The sequence below is a fragment of the Phocoena sinus genome, chromosome 16 (assembly GCF_008692025.1).
Source record: "Phocoena sinus isolate mPhoSin1 chromosome 16, mPhoSin1.pri, whole genome shotgun sequence".
NCBI lineage: Eukaryota > Metazoa > Chordata > Mammalia > Artiodactyla > Phocoenidae > Phocoena > Phocoena sinus.
This window is the reverse complement of record NC_045778.1, coordinates 22,707,510-22,730,619: the sequence shown is the minus strand read 5'-3', so window position 1 is coordinate 22,730,619 and position 23,110 is coordinate 22,707,510. Positions and strand designations below refer to the sequence as shown.

Sequence of the window (23,110 nt, the reverse complement as noted above, 5' to 3'; positions counted from 1 at the left end):
TAACATCATGCTCCCAAGGTAAGTACAGAAGGATGAACAATGACACACTACAATGGGAACCAGAGAAGCGAAAGAACATAAGTAAATATTTATATAATCTTGGGGCATAACAGAACTTTCTATGCAAATGCTAGAGGAGACATAAAGTTATGTATCAATAGACCAGACTACATTAAAAAATGGTCAGCTTTTAACCAACACAGAAAAACCACAAAGTTATAAGGCAAATTACAAATTGGATAAAAATATTTTCAACAGGACTTCCCTGGTGGCACAGTGGTTGAGTCCGCCTGCCAATGCAGAGGACGCGGGTTCGTGCCCCGGTCTGGGAAGATCCCACATGCCACGTAGCAGCTAGGCCCGTGAGCCATGGCCGCTGAGCCTTCACGTCCGGAGCCTGTGCTCCGCAACGGGAGAGGCCACAACAGTGAGAGGCCCGCGTAACGCAAAAAAAAAAAAAAAAAAAAAAAAAATTCAACCTATTTTTATTATTTATCATATTTAATATAGAAGGGTTTTTTAAAATGAGAAAACAAGTATGTCTTAAAAGTAAAGCATACCAGGGACTTCCCTGGCAGTCCAGTGGTTAAGACTCCAAGCTTCCAATGCAGGGGGCGTGGGTTCGATCCCTGGTCAGGGAACTAAGATCTCGCATGCCGCACAGCGTGGACAAAAACTTTAAAAAGAAATTTTTTTTAAAGTAAAGCATACCAAAAAAACAAAACCAAAAACTCAGCAAAGAAGAAATACAAATGACCATGACAGTGAGAAAAGATATTCACCTAATTTAAAAATTGGGAACAAGGAGCTGCCACGTGTTGCCTTTCATGGCATCATAAGCACAGCAGGATGAAAACAACAGGTCTCTGCATGGGTGCCAGGGATGCGCTCCCTCCTAAGCACCTGGCAGGATGTAAATTGGCACAGCTCCCTGGACGACAATCTGGCAATACTCCTAAAATATCTTAACAATTTACAACACTTTGATCCAGCAATTCATCAGCTGAGTCAAAGGAAATAATCAAAGATACGGCCACGAAGGTGTTGGGTACAGCTTTGTTTATATTAGTCAAAGACTGGAAACATCTTTCACATCAACAGTGGTCAAAGTTGAACGTATCATGGACATCATCACATCGTCATTAAAATGGACAGAGCATCAGATGACCGTCCCTAACAGAATGTGGAGCCAAAGACACCAACATAAGCAAACACTATATGATAGCATTTATCTAAAACTCAAAATCAGGCCAAAGTAGTGTATGGTGTTGGAAATCAGGCACAAAGTCACGTCTGGTGCAGGAAGGAGGTAGGGACAGTGATGGGGTACAGGGTCGGGGTGCTGGAGGAATTCTGTTTCTTGACTTGGTGAGGCTCCGAAGGCTGTGCTCACTTCGTACAATCATCGAGCTGTATACTTGTGATGTGTGTTAAATTTCAACTTAAAAGTTTCCAAAAAAAGTTTCCTTCAAAAGAAGCAAGGAGCAGTTTATTTACTGACATAGGAAAATATCTATTGTATGTTGAGTTTGAAAAAAAAAAAAAAAAAAAAAGACACTAAACAGTAATTTACAGCTTCATCCCATTGAAAAGGAGAGAGGGTTCCTGTACACAAGCACAAACACTCACACACAATCACACACACACACCACAAAAAATGTCTGGAAGGACAAATCTCAAAACATTAATGATAAACTGTGATTATCACTGAGAAGTGGGATCACAGATGATTTTTCTAATCTTCCTGCATATCTTTATTTACTCTGATTTTCCTATATAAATATATACTATTTATAGAAAAAAGAAAGGGGAAAAAGGAACTACACAGTATGCACACTACACTGATGCCAGGGACCAGGGTTCTCCATCAACTTTACAGCCCGAGGAGACCCTGATCCCACAGGAAAAGAGCAGAGGAGTGGGGATGCTCCTGAGTTGCCACTGAGGAAAAGCTAAATACCTTCCGGGGAATAAACCAGGACACTGGGGTCAGAGGGGCCTGGGTAGGCTCCCAGCACCATCCCCCCACCAGAGACCCAGGTCAGTTCCTGAGCTTCTATGAGCCTCAGGGTCCCTGCAGTGAAGTGAGGATTAAATGAGGTCAAGGATGTCCTGGGCTGACCAGCTCAGTTCTTGAGGCAGATCTGACACACAGGCTCCCCCAGGTTCCACAGAAGAAGAAAAGGAGGCCCAGGGAGGCTGAATGACCTCCTCACCTTACCCTACAGGCCTGTGACCCCGGGGGACACCCACAGAGGCCCCACAATTGCAGTGTGGTCCAGAGGCCTGACCTCGAGAAGTGCCCTGCCCTCCCTGGGCCCCAGTGCCCCCAGAATAAAAGGTGTCAGCTGGGCATTGAACTTGACCTCAGGAAGCCTCCCTTGGACCCCACACCCATGATTCCCATGAAACCCGCATGTGGAAGGCTGTGGCAGGAAAGGTGGCCAGCTTATCCAGACAGGAAGTGACCTCGCCGGATGAAGGACAGGCCAACATTCCATGGGGAGCCCCACCTGCTGGTGACCTTCAGGGTCATGGGAGCCAGGAGTGGGTGGGCACACAGTGGCCAAGGAGGAAACAGGATTTACTGCAGAAGGCCAGGCACATGGCAGACCCCCAGGCAGGGAAGTGACTTCATTTCACACTCTGTCCTCGCTTCCGCCCCTGGCCTGGCAGGGAGTTAACCCTGAAGGGGCCAAGCTTCACCAGCCCTGGCGAACTCTACACAGGCCCAGGGCCTGAGAATCCAGGCTTTCTCTTCTCCCTCGTCCAATGATCCCCAATCCACAGATGAGGAAACTGAGGCTTAGAGAGGCTGACAACATGGCAGGAACTCCAGGACCTTTCCCATTACCCTGAGCTGCAGAGAGGAGGTAGATGCTAATTCAGGGTTGGGAACTCCAAGAAGGCTTCCTGGAAGAGGAGGCCACTGAACTTTTCCTGCAAGAGGAGGCCACTGAGCTGGGCTTTGTATGATGAGCAACATTTGACAGACAAGAAAGTCATTCTGGGGGCTTCCCTAGTGGCGCAGTGGTTAAGAATCCGCCTGCCAATGCAGGGGACACAGGTTCGAGCCCTGGTCCGGGAAGATCCCACATGCCGCGAAGCAACCAAGCCCTTGCGCCACAACTACTGAGCCTGCGCTCTAGAGCCCACATGCTACAACCACTGAAGCCCACGCGCCCTAGAGCCCATGCTCTGCAACAGGAGAAGCCACCGCACCACAAAGAAGAGTAGCCCCCGCTCACCGCAACAAGAGAAAGCCCGTGCGCAGCAACAAAGACCCAACACAGCCAATAAATAAATAAATAAAGTAAATAAAATAAATTTTTAAAAAAAGAAAGAAAGTCATTCTGAACAGAGGGAACAGCATAGAGAGAGAGATGCTTGGTACTGTGCAGAGCCTCCTAGGAAGTATTATTATTATGGCATTGTGAGGCTAGAATACAGGATGGGGTAAGGTTGGTTTAAGCCCCAAGTGCCTTGGGGACCATGTCAGAGAGTTAGGATGTTGCTCTGTGGGGTGAGATGTGCTGTCCAGGCCGGGGTAATTGGAGAGAGCCACCCTGTGTCAACCTAAGATGGCTGCATGGAGGAGGCAGTCTGTGGGAAGCCAACTCAGAAAGGGTTAAATATTGCTCTGGGGCTGCTGGGGCCCAGAGCTCAGCAGGCCTCACCCCACCATGACATTACCCCCAACTAAACTTGGTTTCTCTGTGAAAGAGAAGGGAAAGGAATTAAGAGTACCAACAGTCCAGTGTGCCAAGGTCTCTGCCAGATGCCAAACTGATAAAATAGAAGGGCACTAAGTACACAGCTGCCTAGGTTCAAGCCCAAGCTCCACCACCACCAGCTGTGTGACCTTGACAGAAACACTTAACCTCTCTGTGTTTCAACAGCTGTCAAATAAAGACAAAGACCCTGCCCACCTTTGAGGGCTGTGAGGATTAACTGACATGATAATCCTTGTATATGCCCACTTGAGCACCCACAGCCAGTATTCAATGAATATTCACTACGTTATTTCTCCATTCTGACCCACACTGAGGCTGAATTAATCAGCTTAGATCACACGGCAAAGAAACAGCGGAGCCAAGATTCAAACTGGGGCCTCTGTGGCCCCAGCGCCCAGGCTTATCCCAGCCCATCAGGCAAAACAAAGCCTGAAACCCTAAAACCTAAAACTCACCAGCCATGGCTCCCCAGGCCTCAGGGCGGTTTCTGACAGGCGAAGCGCTCCACCACCTCAAACCTCCAGTGGCTAAGGGGAGAGCAGGGAGAAATCTCCAGGGCACAGGAGGGAAAGAAAAATATTTCTAACTTCTCCCTCTTCCTGTTTATCTATCCTCTCAATCCCAAAACTCCTGGTAGTTATTTGTTCAGAGAAAGTTCTGCCAAGAGTGACATCCTGCTGCTGCCTGCCCTGCCAGGCTTGTGCTGGACGAAGTGGCCCCTGCCAGCCTGTGCTGGTGGGGGTGGGGGGGCACTGAGGCCCACATCCCTGCAGACCCCTGCCCGGCCCAAGGAGGCTGCTTCACAAAGGGGCTTTCAACAGAAACCACGGCCCAGGAAGGGGGACCTGGGCCAGGGAGGAGGAGCCACTGCCCTTGTCTCCTCGGAGCCAGCTGGCACCCATCGGCTCCACACTCAGCTCCAATCAGCTGATGAGAAGAATTCGAGGAAATGACTCTCAGTCTGAGCGGGGAACTGCCCTGGATGGCAGCGGCAACTCGGATCACAGGCTTTGCAGGCAGGCAGACCCAGCGTCCAATGACTTGCTGTGTGACCTTGGCCAAGTTACTGAGCCTAGTACCCTTATCTGTAAAATGAGGATAATATTAGTACCTACTTCATAAGGAGGTGGTGAGGATTACATGAGACAACATAGGGGAAGGGCTGGCGCCTAGGAGATGTGAATAAATGTTATTTATTTCCCACTCCCACAGACAAGTTGATCCCCTCACTCATTCCTGTAGATTTGAGGTTCCTTTAAAATGTGCTCCAAAGAACAATTACAGCCTTCAAAAGGAATGAAATTCTGACACATGCTACGACCTGGATGAACCTTGAAGACATTATGCTAAGTGTTTACATAAGCCAGACACAAAAGGACAATCACAATGATTCCACTTATATGAGGTACCTAGAGTAGTCAAATTCACGGAGACAGAAAGAAGAAGGGGGGTTACCAAGGGCTGGGGGTGATGGGGAGTTAGCATTTAATAAGCACAAAGCTTCCATTTGGGAAAATTTTAAAGTTCTGGAGCTGGATGGTGGTGATGGTTGCACAACAATGTGAATGTACTTAATGCCACTTAGTTGTACAATTAAAAATGGTTGGGCTTCCCTGGTGGTGCAGTGGTTGAGAGTCCGCCTGCCGATGCAGGGGACACGGGTTCGTGCCCCGGTCCGGGAAGATCCCACATGCCGCAAAGCGGCTGGGCCCATGAGCCATGGCCGCTGAGCCTGCGCGTCCGGACAACGGGAGAGGCCACAACAGTGAGAGGCCCGCGTACCGCAAAAAAAAAAAAAAAAAAAAATGGTTAAAAGGGTAAATCGTATGGTATGTATATTTTACCTCAATAAGCACAGGGAGCTCAGCTCAGTGCTCTGTGATGACCTAGATGGGGGAGGGGAGGGGGAAGGGGAGGGAGGGAGGTCCAAGAAGGAGGAGATATAGGTATACATATAGTTGATTCACTTCATTGTACAGCAGAAACTAACACAACACTGTAAAGCAATTTTACTCCAATAAAAACAAAACGCCCATATTCCTTTCTGTCCCCACCCTTGGAGAGTTCAGGGTGGAGAGGTGGGACAGGTATGTAAATAGCTAAATAGCTATTTAGCTATTTAGCTCCTCCTGAGGAGCTGGTGCCACAGAACTGAGTGGAGGGAGCTGAGAAAAGAGACCCGAGGCTGCCTCTGCGGCCTTGGGAGGGCTGCTGGAGAAGGCGGTCCCAGCCAGGCATGCGCCAGCCCCAGACGAAGCCGCTCAGTGAGGGTCTTTCCAGTACGAGGAGGGGTCTGACCCTCCACAAGGCTGGGGTGAGAAGAAGCAGGCCAGGGGTGGAAAGTGTTGGTAAGAGCAGGGTGAGAGGGCTTGGGGGTGGGGTAGATAGGCTGATTTTACCCATGAGTCATCATGTGACCTTGAGCAAGTACTTCCCCTTCTGGATCTACACTGGATCTACCTCTGGGTTCTATCCCAGCACCCAGCAAGCACCCCTGGATCTACATCCTAGAGAAGTGAGTGTTTGTGTCCACAGGCAAGAGTGTTCAGCAGCTTTTCTCATAATCCCCCCAAAACTGGAAACTAGGCAAAAGTCCATCTACAGGGAAAAATAAATATATATATATAGTGATACATCCACACAATGGAATACTACACAGCAATGAAAAAGACAGGCTGTAGCAACACATATGAATCGCAGACTTCATGTTGAGAGGAAGAAGCCAGAAGAAGCCAGATTAAAATAGCTCATACCATACGGTTCCAATCACATCCAATCAAGAACAGGCAAGACTCATCCTTGAAAGGCATTCAGAAGCATGGCCACTTGAGAGGATGGGGGCGTCTGGTAACTGACTGGGAAAGGACCCCAGGGAATCTCCCAGGCCACGGATAATGTTCTATATCTTGACCTGGGTATGGGTTACACAGGTGTAACAATTCATCAAACCACACCCTGGTTTACTGTCTGAAAATTCGACCTCAATTTACAAAATAAAATACAAACAGCTAATAACTCATACTCTGTCCTCCTCTGAGGGCTGCAGTGAGGTGACACTGCGAAGCTGGATGTGGAAAGGTTATGGAAGGTGTTGGGTGGTGGGTAAGAACACAGGCTGGGAGTCACAAGGACCAGGGTTCAAGTCCTCATGCTCCCTCTGACTGGATATGATCTTTTCTTCTGTGATTTTTTTTGTTGCTGTTGGCCACATTTTTTATTACGAAATGTGTACTTAGTGCCACAAGTCAAACAAGGATGTATAAAGAAAAAGTTTATGCCTGTCTCATCCCCCTCCGAGCCCACCAGTTAAGCTTCCTTCTACAACAAGCTTTCTTTCCTTAGCAAGACAACACAAACAGCCCCTCCCAGTTAATTACATATAACTCCAACCCTGTCTGTTTAATGGTGGTGTGTCATTTCATTGTATCACTACTCATTCAACAAAGAGCTACTAAGTATTAACCATGTCAACCAGATAGGAACCTGGGAGCAGACGTTCCCACAACAGAGAGAAAGAGAGGGAGGGAGTCAACAAACAAATACAATAGTGGAGCTTCCCTGGTGGTGCAGTGGTTAAGAATCCGCCTGCCAATGCAGGGGACACGGGTTTAAGCCCTGGTCCGGGAAGATCCCACATCCCGCGGAGCAACTAAGCCCAGGTGCCACAACTACTTAGCCTGTGCTCTAGAGCCCGTGAGCCACAACTACTGAGCCCACGTGCCACAACTACTGAAGCCCGCCTGCCTAGAGCCCATGCTCCACAACGAGAAGCCACAGCAATGAGAAACCCGTGCACCGCAACGAAGAGTAGCCCCCGCTCGCCGCAACTAGAGAAAGCCCACACGCAGCAACAAAGACCCAACGCAGCCAAAAATAAAATAAATACATTTTTTTTTTTAAAAAAAGAAATACAATAGTGACACATTGCATACACTGTGATGAGGGCTCCAAGGGCTGAGATGCTGAGATAGAAAATGAGGAAGGTAGGAAAAGGACATACAGATCTTCAACTTATGACGGGGTTACCTCCTAATAAACCCATCATAAATTGAACATATCGCAAGTCAAAAATGCATTTAACACACCTCACCTACTGAACAACTTAGCTAGCCCACCTTAAACATGCTCAGAACACTTACATTAGCCTACGGTTGGGCAAAATCATCTAACAAGAAGCCTATTTTATAATACAGTTTGAATCCCTCGTGTAATTTATTGAATACTACACCAAAAGTGAAAAGAACGGTTGTATGGGTGCAGAATGGTTATACGTGTATCAGTTGTTTACCCTCGTGACCGCGTTGCTGACAGAGCTGTGGCTACTGCTGCCCAGCAATCACGGGAGAGGAGCGCACCGCACATCACTAGCCCAAGAAACGATCCAAATGCAAAATTCCAAGTACGGTTCCTACTGACTGCATATCTCTTTCACGCCATCTTAAAATCAAAAAGTCATAAGTCGAACCACCGTAAGTTGGGGACCGTCTATATTGTAGATATGATGGTCACGGAAGGCCTATGCTTGACATCTAAAGAACAGGAAGGTTTGGGCCACGTGAAAAGCAGGCCAGGAAGAGGAACACAGCCCATGCCAGGGTGCTGCGTGGGGAGAACGCAGAAGTGAAAGGAGACAGTGTGGTCTCTGGGGCACGGCCACTCAATCCCTGTGCACAAAGCCTTATGTCCTGATAATCTGACTTCTTTAGGACAGGCTCCCAAAATTTGGACTGCTTAGATGAAAAGGCATGTGCGTTTTAAAAACCAGAGTAACTAAGTGCCATGTTACTTTTTCCAAACAGCTGTAGCACATCCTACAGCAACCAGAATTGCTTAAGACACATCCTCATTGGTTCAAGAAGTTATGGATCCTTTCCATTTTTGCCCACATGAAAGCTCTCTGTTTCCACACAAAAGCTCTCCACACCCAATTCACAGAATGGGGTAAATGACAGCTCTTCCTCCTCAGGATTCAGCGAGGTTTAACTGAGAAATAAATCCATCTAAGCTGCTGAGCCCAGCGCCTAGCACAGAGTGAGCGCTCAACAAACGGGGCAGGCTGTTCCATCACCCGCATGAATGCCAACTCCGCAGTTACCATTTTAACAAAGGGAGCTTCCTAAAGGGAGCTTGGAAGCCTCAAATCCACGAGGTTTAGCATGGCTGTCCCTAGACACAGGGTCATAGAGAGAAGGAGGTGGAACTATGGCTCAGCAAAAGGGCACTGGGAGTCAAGAGACTAGGTTCAAGTGAACCTTTCTGAGACTCAGCTTCCTCATCTATAAAATGGCCCAATTCACTCTCTCTTGATGCAGCCATTCTACAAACGTTTCCGGGGCATCTGCCATGTGCAGGGCATTGTTCTAGGAGCTAACAGTACAGAATAAAACTTCCTGCCTCATACATGCTAGCTAGAGACACAGAAATAAATTATATAAATTAGTAAAATATATGGTATATCAAGAGGTGATAACTGATAAGAAAGAAAAGGGTTATGGAGATAAGGCACGGAATTTTAGGGTATCCAAGGGAGGCTTCACATTTGAGTAAAGACCTGAAGGAAGTTACATGGCAAGCTATGTGGCTCTGGGGAGGAAAAGCATCCCTGGTCAAGGGATCAGTTGTGCAAATGCCCTGAGGTGGGGTGTTCCCAATGTTTTGCAGAAGCCATGAGGCAGCCGGTTTGGCTGGAGCAGGGTGAGAGCGAGCGGGTGGGTACTAGATGGAGGCCACAGTAAGGACACTAGCCTTCTCTGTAGGTAAATGAGGAACTACTGGGTGGGGGGGGCCTGGGGCAGAGAAGTACCCTGGGCTGACTTTCACATTCCAACAAGGTCACCCTGCTGCTGTGCTAGAAGAGGCTGTCGGGGGCTGAGCACGGAAGCCACACGCCTGTTAGGAGTCTTCTGCAACCGCGCAAGTGATGCTAGCGGCTTGGGCCCGCAGCATGGCTCATCCTGGACCCATTTTGAAGGTAAGCCAAGAGGACCTGCTGACACGTTTCTGAGGTGTGAGAGACACAGAGGAACCACGGATGACTTCAGGTTTGGCCCTAACAACTAAGGGACGGGGCTGCCACTCACTGAGATGGGACAAAGGGGGAAGCATGTGCAGTGAGGGCTGAGCAGACAGACAGGGCAGCCATGGTCTCCATTCCAAGCAATCTCAGAAGGAAGCAGCAGGCCCTGGAGACCTGAAAAGAAAGAGGAGCTGGCCCTGAGGCCTGTGCAGCTCCCTCTGGAAAGCAATACGAAAGCCAGAGAGGGGAAGGTGGCGTCAGAGGTCTGACCTGCCACACGTCTGACCCACTACAGGCCTTGCTGCCCACAGAGCCCAGGCCACGGCCACGGCTGGCTGCTCACGGGCGCACGTCAGAGGTGGGGAAACTGAGGGCACTGAGTTCTACAGTGAGCACCTCTCATTTAGAAGCCAGAAAAGGCCAGGGCGATTTAAGGCTGGGAGGCAGACAGCTCCCACCTACCACCCCAAACAGGGACAATGGGGCTGAAGCCTGTAGTCCTCACCACCCAGGAAGTCCACAGGATCCCAAGAGGTGATGAGGACTCTGGGTTGCCCAGAGCTGAGAATATGACTCGATCCAGACTCCAAGGATGTCTGCTTCGGGGTCCATGAGCTCTCCCCTGTCCCCCTCACCACTGGGATTTAATTCACATAACCATGAAGTTCACCCTTATAAAATATACAATTCGGTGGCATTTAATACATTCACATTGTTGTACAACCATCACTACAACCTAATTCCAGAATATCAAACCCAAAAAGTTAAACATGGAATTATCGTATGACCCAGCAATTCCATTCCTAGGTACATACCCAAGAGAACTGAAAACAGGTACATGAATGTTCTAGTCACAACAGCCAAAAGGTAGGAACAATCCAAATGTCCATCAAATGATAAATGGATAAACAAAACGTGGTATATTCACACAATGGATTATTATTCAGCCACAAAAAGAAATGAAGCACTGATACACACTACAATGTAGTCGAACTTTGATAACAACATTACACCAAGTGAAAGAAGCCCAGACACAGAAAGTCACGTATTGTATGACTCCATTTCTATGAAATACCCAAAAGAGGTAAATCCATAGAGACAAGAGCGTAGATTAGTGGTGCCAGGGGCTGGGGAGGGGGGGGGGAATCAGGAGTGACTGCTTTATAGATACGGAGTTTCCTTTGGGGTGACGCATATGTTTGGGATACTGAACATTACTAATCATCAAGGAAATGCAGATCAAAAGCACAATGAGATATCACCTCACACCTGTCAGGATGGCTATTATCAAAGACAAAAGACAAGTGTTGGCAAGGATGTGGAGAAATTGGACCCCTTGCACGCTGCTGGTGGGAACGTAGTATGGTGCAGCCACTGTGGAAAACTGCACAGAGGTTCCTAAAAATTAAAAATAGAACTTCCAGATGATCCAGCAATCCCACTTCTGGGTATTTATCCAAAAGAACTGAAATCAGGATCTCAAAAGAGGTATTAGCGTACCCATGTTCACTACAGCATGAGACACAACAGCCAAGAGGTGGAAGCAACCCAAACGTCCATCGATGATGGATGAATGGATAAAGAAAATGCGGTACATACACACGATGGAATATTATTCAGTCTTTAAAAAGAAGGAAATTCTGCAGTATGCAACCACATGGACGAACCTTGAGGACATTACGTTAAGTGAAATAAGCCAGTCACAGAAAGACAAATACTGCGTGATTCCACTTACATGAGGGATCTAAAGTAGTCAGATTCATAAATGGAATGATGGTTGCCAGGGGCTGGGCGAAGGGAGAAATGGGGAGTTACTAATCAACAGGCACAAAGTTTCGGTTAAGCAAAGTGAATCAGCTCTAGAGATCCGCTGTACAGCATTGTCCTTATAGTCAAAAATAAGATATTATGGGTTTCCCTGGTGGCGCAGTGGTTGAGAGTCCGCCTGCCGATGCAGGAGACGCGGGTTCGTGCCCCGGTCCGGGAAGATCCCACATGCTGTGGAGCGGCTGGGCCCGTGAGCCATGGCCGCTGAGCCTGCGCGTCCGGAGCCTGTGCTCCGCAACGGGAGAGGCCACAACAGTGAGCGGCCCGCGTACCGCAAAAAAAATTTGTTAAGAGGGTAGTTCTCATGTTAAGTGTTCTTACCACAATAAAATAAAAATTTTTTCAATGTTTTGGAGTTAGGTAGACGTGATGGCTGCACAGTTTTGTGAATGTGCTAAATACCACTGAATTGTACACTTTGAAACAGCTAATTTTATGTTATATGGATTTCACCTCGATTTAAAAAAGTCTCCAATAAAAATGTTAAAAAATAATAATAAAAAAAAATTTTTAAGTGATGAGAGCATGCCCTGGGACATCCAAATGACCGTCTCAGAAGCAAGTGCTGCTGAGCAATCTGGGGCTCCGGCCTGCTCCTGTGTTTCTGATCCAGTTCCTTCTTTGTGAAGGCCAAATGACATCACTGCACACGCCACCAACAAAGCTTGTGCTTCAAAGAAGAGAAGGGGGTGGGGTGGAGAACTGAGCCACCCTGTAGCCCAGGGCAGCCTGGATGTGCCCAGTTCAAAGGCCCAATCTCTTAGCAGTCAGGACTGTGTTCGTGTTGAGAGCATCCGTGTGAATAGAGCAAAGCCCATCTCTGTGCCAAATTCCTGATTCCCACGAGAAGTGGGCTTAAGAGCCGCTATATGCAGATTTCAATAACGCCATTATTACACCCGTATCTTTGATCAAATGAGCCAGCTTTCCAGGTTATCAAGTGGTGTACTATTAAAACAGCCATTTGGGGATTACTCATTGGCAGTTCAGGCTCAAATGTGGGTATAGTCGGCCAGCCACATCTTTGGGTTCTGTAACCCTCGGATTCAACCAACCTCAGATTGAAAAAATTTGAAAAAATTCCAGATAGTTCCAAAAAGCAAAACTTGAATTTGCTGTGTGCTGGCAACTATTTACATAGCATTTACATTGTATTTGCAACTATCAACATAACATTTACATTACACTAGGTATTATAAGTAACCTAGAGGTGATTTAAAAGATAGGGGAGGATGTGTATAGGTTATACTGTGCCATTTTATATAAGGGACTTGAGCATCTTGACTTTGGAATCCGTGAGGGTCCTGAAACCAATCCCCCCACCCAGGATGCTGCCGAGGGACAACCGTAATCAGAATCACCCCAAACCAACCAGCCAGCCAGCCCGCCCAGCAGGCACAAGTGACAGAAGCAGGGGAAACAAGGGGCCAGCTCTCTGCTATCAACCCAACGACGGCAATTTCATTTCAGTTCACATCCTTCCAATTAAATTAACATTGCTCATTTGAAATGGGCCAGCTTTCTGGTTTTATTAGTTTTATTCTGGCTTTATTTCATGTTTGCTTTATACTTATGTAAAAACTATGTAAGTCTGAGGCACTTACACCTAGTTTTATATTTGTACATTTAAGTTATATTCTAATAAGAAAATTTAAATCAACAGGTGAGGCTTTTTCTTTCCTTTAAAAGGGAGTCCAGACATACTTATGATTCCATTCATATGAAATGTCCAGAACAAGCAAATCTATAGAGACAGAAAGTAGACTTGTGGGGTGGGGACTGATGACTAATGAGTACAGGGTATTTTTCTGGTTTAATGAAAATGTAAAATTAGACTATAGTGACAGCCGTGCAACTCTTTGAATACACTAAAAGCTATTGAACTGTACACTTTACATCACTGAACTGTATGGCTTGTGAGTTAAAACTCAATAAAGCTATTTTTAAAAGTGGGGGGAGGGTCGACCTATTACCCAGGTTTGAGCTGAATTACGCTGTAAAAATCACAGGGAAATCAACAAACCCACCTATTCAGGGCTTCCCTTCCAGGCCTACTCTACTCTTCCTCCCCCTATACTGTGCCCAAGGGCTCAGGAGACAGAGGCTAAGATGAAACCCTAAATCACAAGCCAAGCCCACCCTGGGTGAGCAGGTGGCTGGCCTCAGACACCACAACACAGGATTCTTACCTCTTGGAATCCACTTCACACAACAGTATTAAGGCACTATTTGATTATTAAATTCGGAAAAACTTAAAAACAATGAAAACGACCAAAGTCAGTAAGTATGCAAGGAATGTAATTCATACATCAGAGGCAGCCTCAAGGAAAGAAGCATGACAATAAAGGTTCAGCACCTCAGTGACCCGGCTGGCTGGGGATGGCGTAGAGCCAGGAGCCAGCACATCTGAGCACAGGCAGTCCCCATCCTGGGGAGGCAGCCGACATCCCCACCCTTCACCCACACTCGCCCAGCACAGCCTGCCCGCAGGACAGGGTCCCGATCCAAGCACGCGGCTTGCCTCCAGCCTCAGCAAGGAGCAACTCCGCGGCAACAAGAAGGGAGGCCTCAAGGGCCCATCTTCTGTCGACCCAGCAAATCTCCCTCTCCTCGGGACTATTCCTTCCAGTGGCACTTTACAGAGACAGGAAGAGGAAGCCCCTGCCGGCAGCTGCTGGGTAGGAGGCGCTGGTGAAGCCAGCAGGAGTGCACGTCCACCCCTGACAGACGGACCCCTTTTGTCCCAATGCCTCCCTCCCTCCACAAACCTCTTGGAACTGACCACCTCCAGGAAGCCGCCTTCTGTCTCCCCAAAGGTTCACTGAGCCCCAGCTCGGAGCCGGGGGAGGGGGAGGGAGTGGACACCTTTTCATCTGGCCCAGGCCCCCACCTCTGAGCCCTCAGCTCAGGGCTGGCTCCCAGGGAACACGGAGAACTCATATGGCTGTGCTGGGAACACCCCCAAGACCAAGGGCTAAGTGAAGAAGTGGGCCCCAGAACCGTGGACCAAGTGCCATCCCATCTATATCCCCAAATCAAAACTACAAAAACTCACACAGAGGCACAGAAAAGAAAACGGTGCGATATTCACAAATTGCTGAGAGGGATGCCTCGGGGGAAGAGAGTAAGTCAGGAGGGGGAAGTGGCTTTCAGATTTTACTTTCTCTCTCTCTCTCTCTGAAGCTACTACCTGAATCCTTCATAAAGATAACTACTTAATTTTGTTTTAACTGAAAACATTTTCAAAAGCAGGGTAGACATCCATCAACTGGAAGCTCGGTAAGCAAGCTATGCTCCCCGCACACATTGGGATGAAAAAGGAAGGCACTCCTGGAACACAAGACAACGTGGACGAGACTCGAGAACATTACGCTTAGTAGAATAGGCAGAAATAAAAAATACCTATTATCTACCTGAGTCCACTTATGTGAAAATCTAGAAAAAAGCAAAACCAGAGTGACAGGAGATAAGCGGCCTGGGACCAGGCGTGGGAGTGGCTACTGACGGCAGGGGAGCCCCAGGAAAGCTTCTGGGTGATGGAAGCGTTTGCGCACTCGACTGGAGTGGGGCTGCACGCCCATGGCCTTCACCGACACTCAGCCAGCTGCCCCCTAGGCTGGGTGACTGTTATGGTATGTGTACCTCAATAAAACTTCCTTTCTAAGTGAGGTAGAAGGAATGGAGTCAGTGCTTAATGAGAAAGGGGTCTTCTTCCTTTGGGGTGATGAAAATGTTTTGGAACTTGATGGAAGTGGTGGTCCCACAACACTGCGAATGTACTCAATGCCACTCGACTGTGTACTTCAACATGGTCAATTTTACGTCAAGTGAATTTCACCTCAATTTTTTTTTTTTTAATTTTAAGTAGACGTAAAAATTTATTACGCCCATTTTGCAGATGAGAAAACTGGGCTCAGAGGAAGCAGTCAACTGCTGGTCCCGGGCTTATCCACCGATGCCTCAGACCCAGTTTAGAGCATCTACTCCCAGCAGAAGAGAAAGACCTGCTCTGTACTTCCCCGGAAGGCTCTGCGGCACCGGGGCCGATCTCCAGAGAGGCCCTTGGCTCTGCGGCATTCGAAAACCAGAGCTTCCCGACAGGCCTCAGAGCAAGCCAGCACAGCACCTGCAGGAGACTCCCAAAGTCTGCGAGCTCCATCAACAGACAGGGCTGCCACGGGGGCAGGGAGTGAGCACTACCAAGCGGGTGGTCTAACTAAGGCTAAAGCAAGGATGGGGGTAGGGGGGGTTCCGATCAGATCCAGGGTGGATGAGGTCTTCTAGGCCCTGCCAGTCAGGGCCCTGGGGAGTTGAGGGGTCGGCACCAACGTCAGGGACCCAGGAGAAGGACTCAGTAACTAGAGGGCAGCAGTCGAAGTGGACACGTCCACCAGCCACTTTGTGACTGGCAGGAGAGGGCTGAACTCCTTCCTGGGGTCTGCAGTTCCAAGAAAAGGAAAAGGAAAAGGGGAGAAGTTCCCCTCTGTGCTTTCTAAACAGAATCTTCAAAAATGCCCAGTGTCCCGGTCCTCCAGTCTGGGGAGGGCCAGGACAGGAGACACACCACCTGCAGATAGGCAGGGCCTGGGGCTCAGCAGCATGCAGAGCCTGGCAAAGCCCAAGGTCATCTGAGGGCACTCACTTCTCTCCTCCCTCGCCCCCCGACATGCCCCCGACCCAGCCTCTTGGCAGTGGGGCTGTTTCTCATGGGCGAGGGAGAGAAGCCAAGCCGTGCACCCACAGCTGTCCCAGCACCACACCCTCCCTCCTCCTGGAATTTCTGAAAGCCCTGCTCCCTGGGAGCCAGCAGGGTTAGGAGCGGCACACCCAGTTCCAAGATGCTTTCTACTGCCTGCCATGGGCATGGAGGTAACCCCAGATGCCCCATGTCTCTCCCTCACCCGTGTGCCCCAGCTCCAGCCCAAGCAGGGGCATCCTTCAGAGCTAAAGCCAGTCCACGTGTCAGTTACAGGAAATAAAACACCTTCTAATTCTACTATTAGACATTCACTCCTTAGGAGAGGTTTCAAAGGCTTCAGTTCATTCCTGAGGAAGGGGACCTGTTAACCTATAGGCACCTCAGCTAAGAGCAAAAACAGGCATGTTGATGCTGGGGTGAGAGCAGTCTGGAGTCCCCAGCTCAATAATGAGGGGTCCCAGGAAGGGCTGGCAGGCATTTATAAGAGGGTGGGAAGGTCCCCTGGAGAACGGGGGGACAGTGAATGTGATTCTTTAAAAGAAAGGGGGAGGTCAGAATTCCGGGGGACCTCTAGCTTATGTCCTAAGAGGCACACCAGGGTTGCCTTTGAGCCCAGTGTGGGAGGGACAGCAGGTCGCAGAAAGGTCTCTCCTGACAGGCCAGGAGTGCGGAGCATGGGTCCCACCCCAGGTCCGTGGATCTTCTCACGTTCCCTAAACACGCCAAGCTGTCACATCTCTGCATGGGCTGCTCATCCTGCTTGGGAAGCCTTTCTCATCCTTGCAAACTCTTGGCCATCCTTCAAAGCCCGCCTGAAGCACCACCCCGTCCCCAGGCAAGCCCTTCCCTCCCTCTGGCTCCAATCACAGCTGGCACAGGCCCTGGGAAGGTACCAGTGGGAGAAGGTAGACATTGTGCCTCTCTCATCTGGCAGGGACTGAGTCTCACTCACCTTTGGTCCCCTGCACCTCATACTGAACCTGGGGGCAGGAAAGCCCAGGAATTGGAACCAAGAAGCCATCCTGTTGCCTTTCCACCATAAGGCACTGTGCAAACAGCCTGGCCTCTGTGGCCTCACAGGTCTCTCCCTCTGCTGAGATTAACTGGAACCATGGTAATAGAAGCACCTAATGTTTACTGAGCACTTACTATGAGCCACACACTATCCCAAGGGCTCTCCATGTGCTACTCCTTTCACCCTTGTGACATTCTCATAAGGGAGTTACTATCATTAATCCTGCTACACAAGGGAATCAGGCACAGAGAGGTTAAGTGAATTGTCTGGTGCCATACAGCTAACAAGAGAGGAAGCCGAAATTCAGACCATAGTGGTCTGGTTCCGGGCCCGGTATTCTTTTTTTGTTTTTTTTTTTTGCGGTATGCGGGTCTCTCACTGTTGTGGCCTCTCCCGTTGCGGAGCATAGGCTCCGGACGCGCAGGCTCAGCGGCCATGGCTCACGGGCCCAGCCACTCCGCGGCATGTGGGATCTTCCCGGACCGGGGCACGAACCTGTGTCCCCTGCATCTGCAGGTGGACTCTCAACCACTGCGCCACCAGGGAAGCCCCCAGTATTCTTAATCGCTACAGGTCTGTTGAGGGGTAGGAAGATGGGTCACTTGTCAGGACAAGCTCTAAGTGGAAGAGGAACTCAGAGATTTTAAAGGCTAGTTCTCCCCGGACCTTCTCTTTCCCCAGGTCCCAGCCAAACACCTAGGAAGAACAGCAGGGCCTCCTCCCAGATCCGGCCTGCTGCTCCCAAGCTCATCCCGGTGCTGAGCACCAGTTCCAGGAAACACAAAAGGCCCATCTGCAAGCCCCCTGGCCCAGGCTGGGAAGATGAACGGCTGCCCGCTGAGAGGCAGAGCCATAATTTGGGGCTATTCTTAGCAAACCACTGGCTCCCCTCCCAGAGGCCCAGCAGGAGGCAGACCCAAGCTTCATACATCCTGCCTGCAGGCGTGCAGAGGTCCCACAGGGCTAAGGAGCGACTGGTGGGCAGGAGGTGAGGACAAAGGCCTCCATCTTTCAAACCAGAGGTGCCTGGCCTGCTAGCCTTCCTTCCCAGGGCCAGGCACCTGGCTGCTGAAGCAGCTCTGGAGAGTCCTGGCCACAGGGGAAGGCTGGTCACCAAGGCTCCACTGACAGTGCTCGCTCTGTGCCAGACCCTGGGCCACACACTTTCCACTGATTATCTCACATTTAACCCTCACCACACCCCAAGGGCAAGGGGTTACTGGCACCATTTTAAAGATCAGACGTTTCACTTTAAAGATGAGTTAGTTAAGACATTAAGTAACTTGCCCAGGTAACAGGGTGAGTTAGCGTCAAGCTGTATCTCCCAATCTCCAGGTTGAGCCATAGCCAGATTGGGGGCAGGGGGGCCTTCCCTGTCCAAGGGTTTGGGGGAGGGGCAGTCCATACCAGAAAGCAAAGGTCTCATCAAAGACCCAACTGCATGTCTACTCTTTCTCTTTCCCTGGGATTGTCCCTTCCCTGCCAAAAACCCTCAGGCTTGGGCTCAGAAGGAGAGTCCCCAGCCAGGTACCTCCCCTACCCTGACCACATGACCTCACTTCAGGAAGCTCTGGAGACCCAGGGGACATGAGCCTCAAAGTTCAAGAAGTCCCTGATGGTGTTTAAGGCATGCACCCAGCCCTGTAACTTAGGGAGGAGGGAGGTCAAAGAACTCTCAGGGTGAAACAGAGGATACTGAGCCCTTTGGGGTCTTCAAACTCCAAAGCGGGAGTCCAGAAATGAAGCCACACCACACAGCACCTGTACCCCCTCCACCCCAAACAGGTCAGCTTTCAGGCACTGCTGCCATGCAGAGTCACAGGGATAACTGAGCAGCACTTGCCTCGGACTATATCTCGGTACCCACCTCCGACTGTGTTCTGCCCTCTGCTGCTGGAAGACTCAGCAGGTATGAGTGCTGTGTTGTCTGTGTCCCAGGTGCCCAGAGCCAACTCCATGTCTGCCCAGGATTCAAGCCACGTCCATGTGGCTCCATGTCTCGCGTTGGTGAATGTCAGCTCACATCCCTGTCTGTGCTTCCGTGAGCCCACCTATATGTCTGTCCACTTCCATCAGCCAAATCTCCATGATAGCATAGGTCCATCTATAGAGTACCTGCGGCCTGTGCGTGGTCCACACTTGTGTGTTCACTGTCTGCCCCTGCACATATCTGTGCCTTGGGTTGCTTGCCCACCTCCATTGCCTTCGTGTCCATCTGTATCCAGTTCCTCACTGCCCTTGCCCACACAGTTATAAACCTGAGCATGCACGCACATCTCTTCTCATGCCAGCATTCCCCACCTGTGCCCAGGTGACCCTGTGTGTGCCACCTGTTTGGAGGCAGGTGGGTGTGTTCACCCAAGGACTCACAGTGCCGGCCAAGGGCTAAAGGGTGAGTTCAGCAACACGAACCCCCAGAACAGCTCCCAAGGCCACAGGCACGAGCACACTGCCACCTCTGCAAAGTGTTCCAGAAAACAGAAACTTGCCAGGGATGATGCGAGAGAGGGCAGAGCCCCAGACAAAGCAGAACCTCAGAAGTGAGGTCAGGATGCCCCAGGTACCACTCACCTCAAACCAGCCCTGCCATGCCTGCCTACCTCCAACACCCCAACTCCAACCCCCGATGGCCAGCGAGGGGAAGATTGTCTGCACTCACAGGAAACAGTGTCTGGCTCAGGGCCTCCAGCCTGACAAACTCATCCCCAGCCCCCAGCGATAGAGGCTCTTCCGAAAGGAAGAGAGGACTTCCTCCTGTAAGGCTGGATCTAGACCCTAAACCTCAAGAGCCCCAAGGAGGTTGGGAGAGTCCTATGGTTAGCCTGACCCCAGAAACCAAATATGCTTCTTCAGAAATCCACCAGCAGAAAAACAAAAAACACCTGGGAGTGGGGCTGGGGCACACTCCAGCTGCGCCCTGTCCATGGAAGTGGTGAGAGGGCCTAACCACTAGCACGGTAATCACAAAGGATGGGTATGGAGACAGAACATTTTAAACATATTTGCACGGCTGCCTGAGAACTGCATCCCAGCTCCCCTAGCAACTGCAGACCGTATCACTCACTCAGCAATTAATCATGTGTATGCTCTTGGTATTTCCACTAGTATTACTATTAGTCCAGAACTGAGATGGAAACCCTGTATTAGCCAACTTTCTTTGTGTTTATGTCTTGTCTCCCCCCGTGGGGCTGAGCCACCTAAGGGGAGAACCCTCCAACACCTTCCACCACTCTCACCCTCCCTGGCATTTAAGAAATGCTCAGTCACGGGTCCAGGTTGCTCTGCAGGAAGCCAAGGAGTCAGTGCCTGGAATTCTGGTCGAGAGAGTAGGGAAGCTGGGACGCTTCCTGAAGTCAGGGAGCTTTTCATCCATTTCTGACTCCCCAAGAGATAAGAACAGGTTCCAAACACCCTGGCCACTTTCGAAAGTCCAGGGCAACAGTCTCCCGCACACTGCACTCTGCTTTCTGACAGGCCTCTTGCCCCTTCAGGAAAAACCTCTGAAGATGAAAAGGGGGCTCCCCTCGGAGACCCAGGCCTTCAGAAGGAAAGGATCAGATGAGGCCCAGCATCAAAGCTTGCACCCACTGGGTTCTCTGGACTCTTCCCGGTGCCGTGGGCCTCAAGCCCCTAAAGACGAGCCCAGGGACCCCAAGTGTGGATCATGAAGCGTCCTGCCTCGCCGCAGCTGCACAGGAAGCCCAGCTCTTGGGCCTTGCCCCAGGCTTAGCCATTACGAGTGGAGGTGTCGCCAGCTCACATCTACCCCAGTCCGAGGGAAACCTCCTCGAGGAAGTCGGTAGCCCAGAGCCGGACAGACAGAACGACTCAGTAACTCCTCACTGTTTAATATGTGAGGTTCCGCTTCTCTCCCAGGCAATGATCCCGCGCGGGTTTGGGTGGGGGCCCGGGACCTCTCTTCTCCGCGGAGCCCAGGGAGGCGTGCGATCTGGGGGATGGGGAGTGGGTGGTCGGAGCAGCCCCGGCCCGAGAGTGCCCAGAGAACTCCTGAATCAGCCCTCCCTCGCCAGCCCGGGTCCGGACGCATCGGTACCTGTCAGCCCGCGACTCCGGGGCATCCGCGCTCCTGCGGCTGGCGCGCTGCGCCCGAACGGCGGGCGCCGAGTCAGGCAGCGGCGGGTCGCGCCCGGCGCGGGGTCCGGCTGGCTCCTCCCAACTTCCCCAGCCCATCCGTGGGCAGAGGCGGTTCCGGAGGCTGGCAGGACGGGCGCGACGAGGCGAGGCCAAGAGAGAAGGAGCCCCCGCTCGCCGGCGAAGAGACCTGCCCGCCCCAGCCCGAGCGCGCCGCGCCGCTCCGCTCCGCGTGCCCCACGACCCCCAAGCCGAGGGGCGGATCCGGCCAGGCCGCCAATCACCTAGCCCGCCGCCGCCCGGCCAGCCCGAGCCCCGGCCCCAGCCGCCAAGGGGGCGGGGGTCTCGGATTTAAAGACACACTCACCAAGCAGCGTCCCGATTGGCATTCCAGAGCCGCGGCAGCCTGGCGGGGAGGGAACGGCTGGCCCCACCTTTCCCGGCCCCGCTTCCTCCCTTCGCCCATCCACCCTCCGCGTGCGAGGAAAAGTTTGGGACGGGGGAGACGGCCTGGGAAGCCAGCTTCTCTTCCCTTGTCGTTAGTTCGTCTAGTTCTGGAAGAAGCCCAAAGCCTACATCCAGCCTCCCTGGCAGGAGAAAGAAGCAAAAGCTCTCGGCGCCACACCCCCTCCCAGACTCCAGCTCCCCGGGAAATCGGCTGGCCCTCGCCGCTCTCTGCTTTTTAAAGCCAGGCCAAGCCTCGGCGGGACCGAGACAAGCAGCTGGGCACCGGAAGAATCCTCGCTGTGCTGTGCAACCTGAGCTAGGCGATTGCCCTCTCTGGACCTCAGCCACCACAGGAGTCAACGGTTGAGCCCTTAAAAAGCAGACTGTCCGGGCTTCCCTGGTGGCACAGTGGTTGAGAGTCCGCCTGCCGACGCAGAGGACGCGGGTTCGTGCCCCGGTCCGGGAAGATCCCACATGCCGCGGAGCGGCTGGGCCCGTGAGCCATGGCCGCTGAGCCTGCGCGTCCGGAGCCTGTGCTCCGCAAGGGGAGAGGCCACAACAGTGAGAGGCCCGCGTACCGCAAAAAAAAAAAAAAAGCAGACTGTCCACTCAATCGTGGGCTTCTCCCAAGCCCTAGACACCCTCAGTCCCCGGAGGCGAAAAGGGAAGAATGAGGCAGAAACTTTGGGAGGGGAGGGGTCCCTCTGCCCCCACCCCATGGCTCCCTACAGTGATACGTACAATCCCCACCCCCAAGAGGCCCTATCCCCGCCTCCCACTGATCCCACTGACCGGGCACGGTAGCCCAACCAGGCGCACCCCGATGCCCCAGCAGCCCATGCCAGCCCTCCGCTGGCGCGTGCCCCCAAACTCACCCAAGTGCGTTCGCTCTCTCGCCACTGTTTCCTCTGGGGGAGATGAGCTTTGCTGTGGTTGGTGAGTCACTTCTTCCTTCACTCTGCTCCACACTGGGGAAATCGGTCTTCCTCACCTGTCACTACCGGCCTCACCCACAATCAGGGCTGCAGCAGGAGTCGGTGAAGTCCGAGTCTCCCCAGGATGAAGGCAGCGCAGGCCTCGCCTCTCTCCAAAGTCAGGCCAGAGGGGCTGGGCTAGGAGCCGGGCAGGCAGGCCCTGCAGTCCACGGGAGCCCTAAGGACAAATAAAGACAAGCGGAATGGCTGTTATCTGTGGTGCTCTTACCAAGTCTCCAGCACCCAGGTCTCAAGTGCCTCACTGGATGATTCTATGAGATAACTACTTTTATTATCCCTCTTTTA

At 51.2% G+C, this 23,110-nt stretch overlaps 1 protein-coding gene across 3 annotated transcripts in view; it reads right to left on the bottom strand.

Moving 5' to 3' along the window:
* Window positions 1–21,824, bottom strand: part of PALD1 (phosphatase domain containing paladin 1) — an 82,758-nt gene extending 60,934 nt beyond the window's left edge. Inside the window, exon 1 of one of the 3 annotated variants that reach the window (XM_032609289.1) lies at window positions 21,751–21,824. The gene's annotated coding sequence lies outside the window, so the exon portion shown is untranslated. Of the gene's footprint in view, window positions 1–4,189; window positions 4,286–21,345; window positions 21,630–21,750 lie in introns of those variants that run through there. The other 2 variants (XM_032609288.1, XM_032609290.1) reach the window with 2 other exon arrangements.
* Window positions 21,825–23,110: the final 1,286 nt, after the last annotated feature.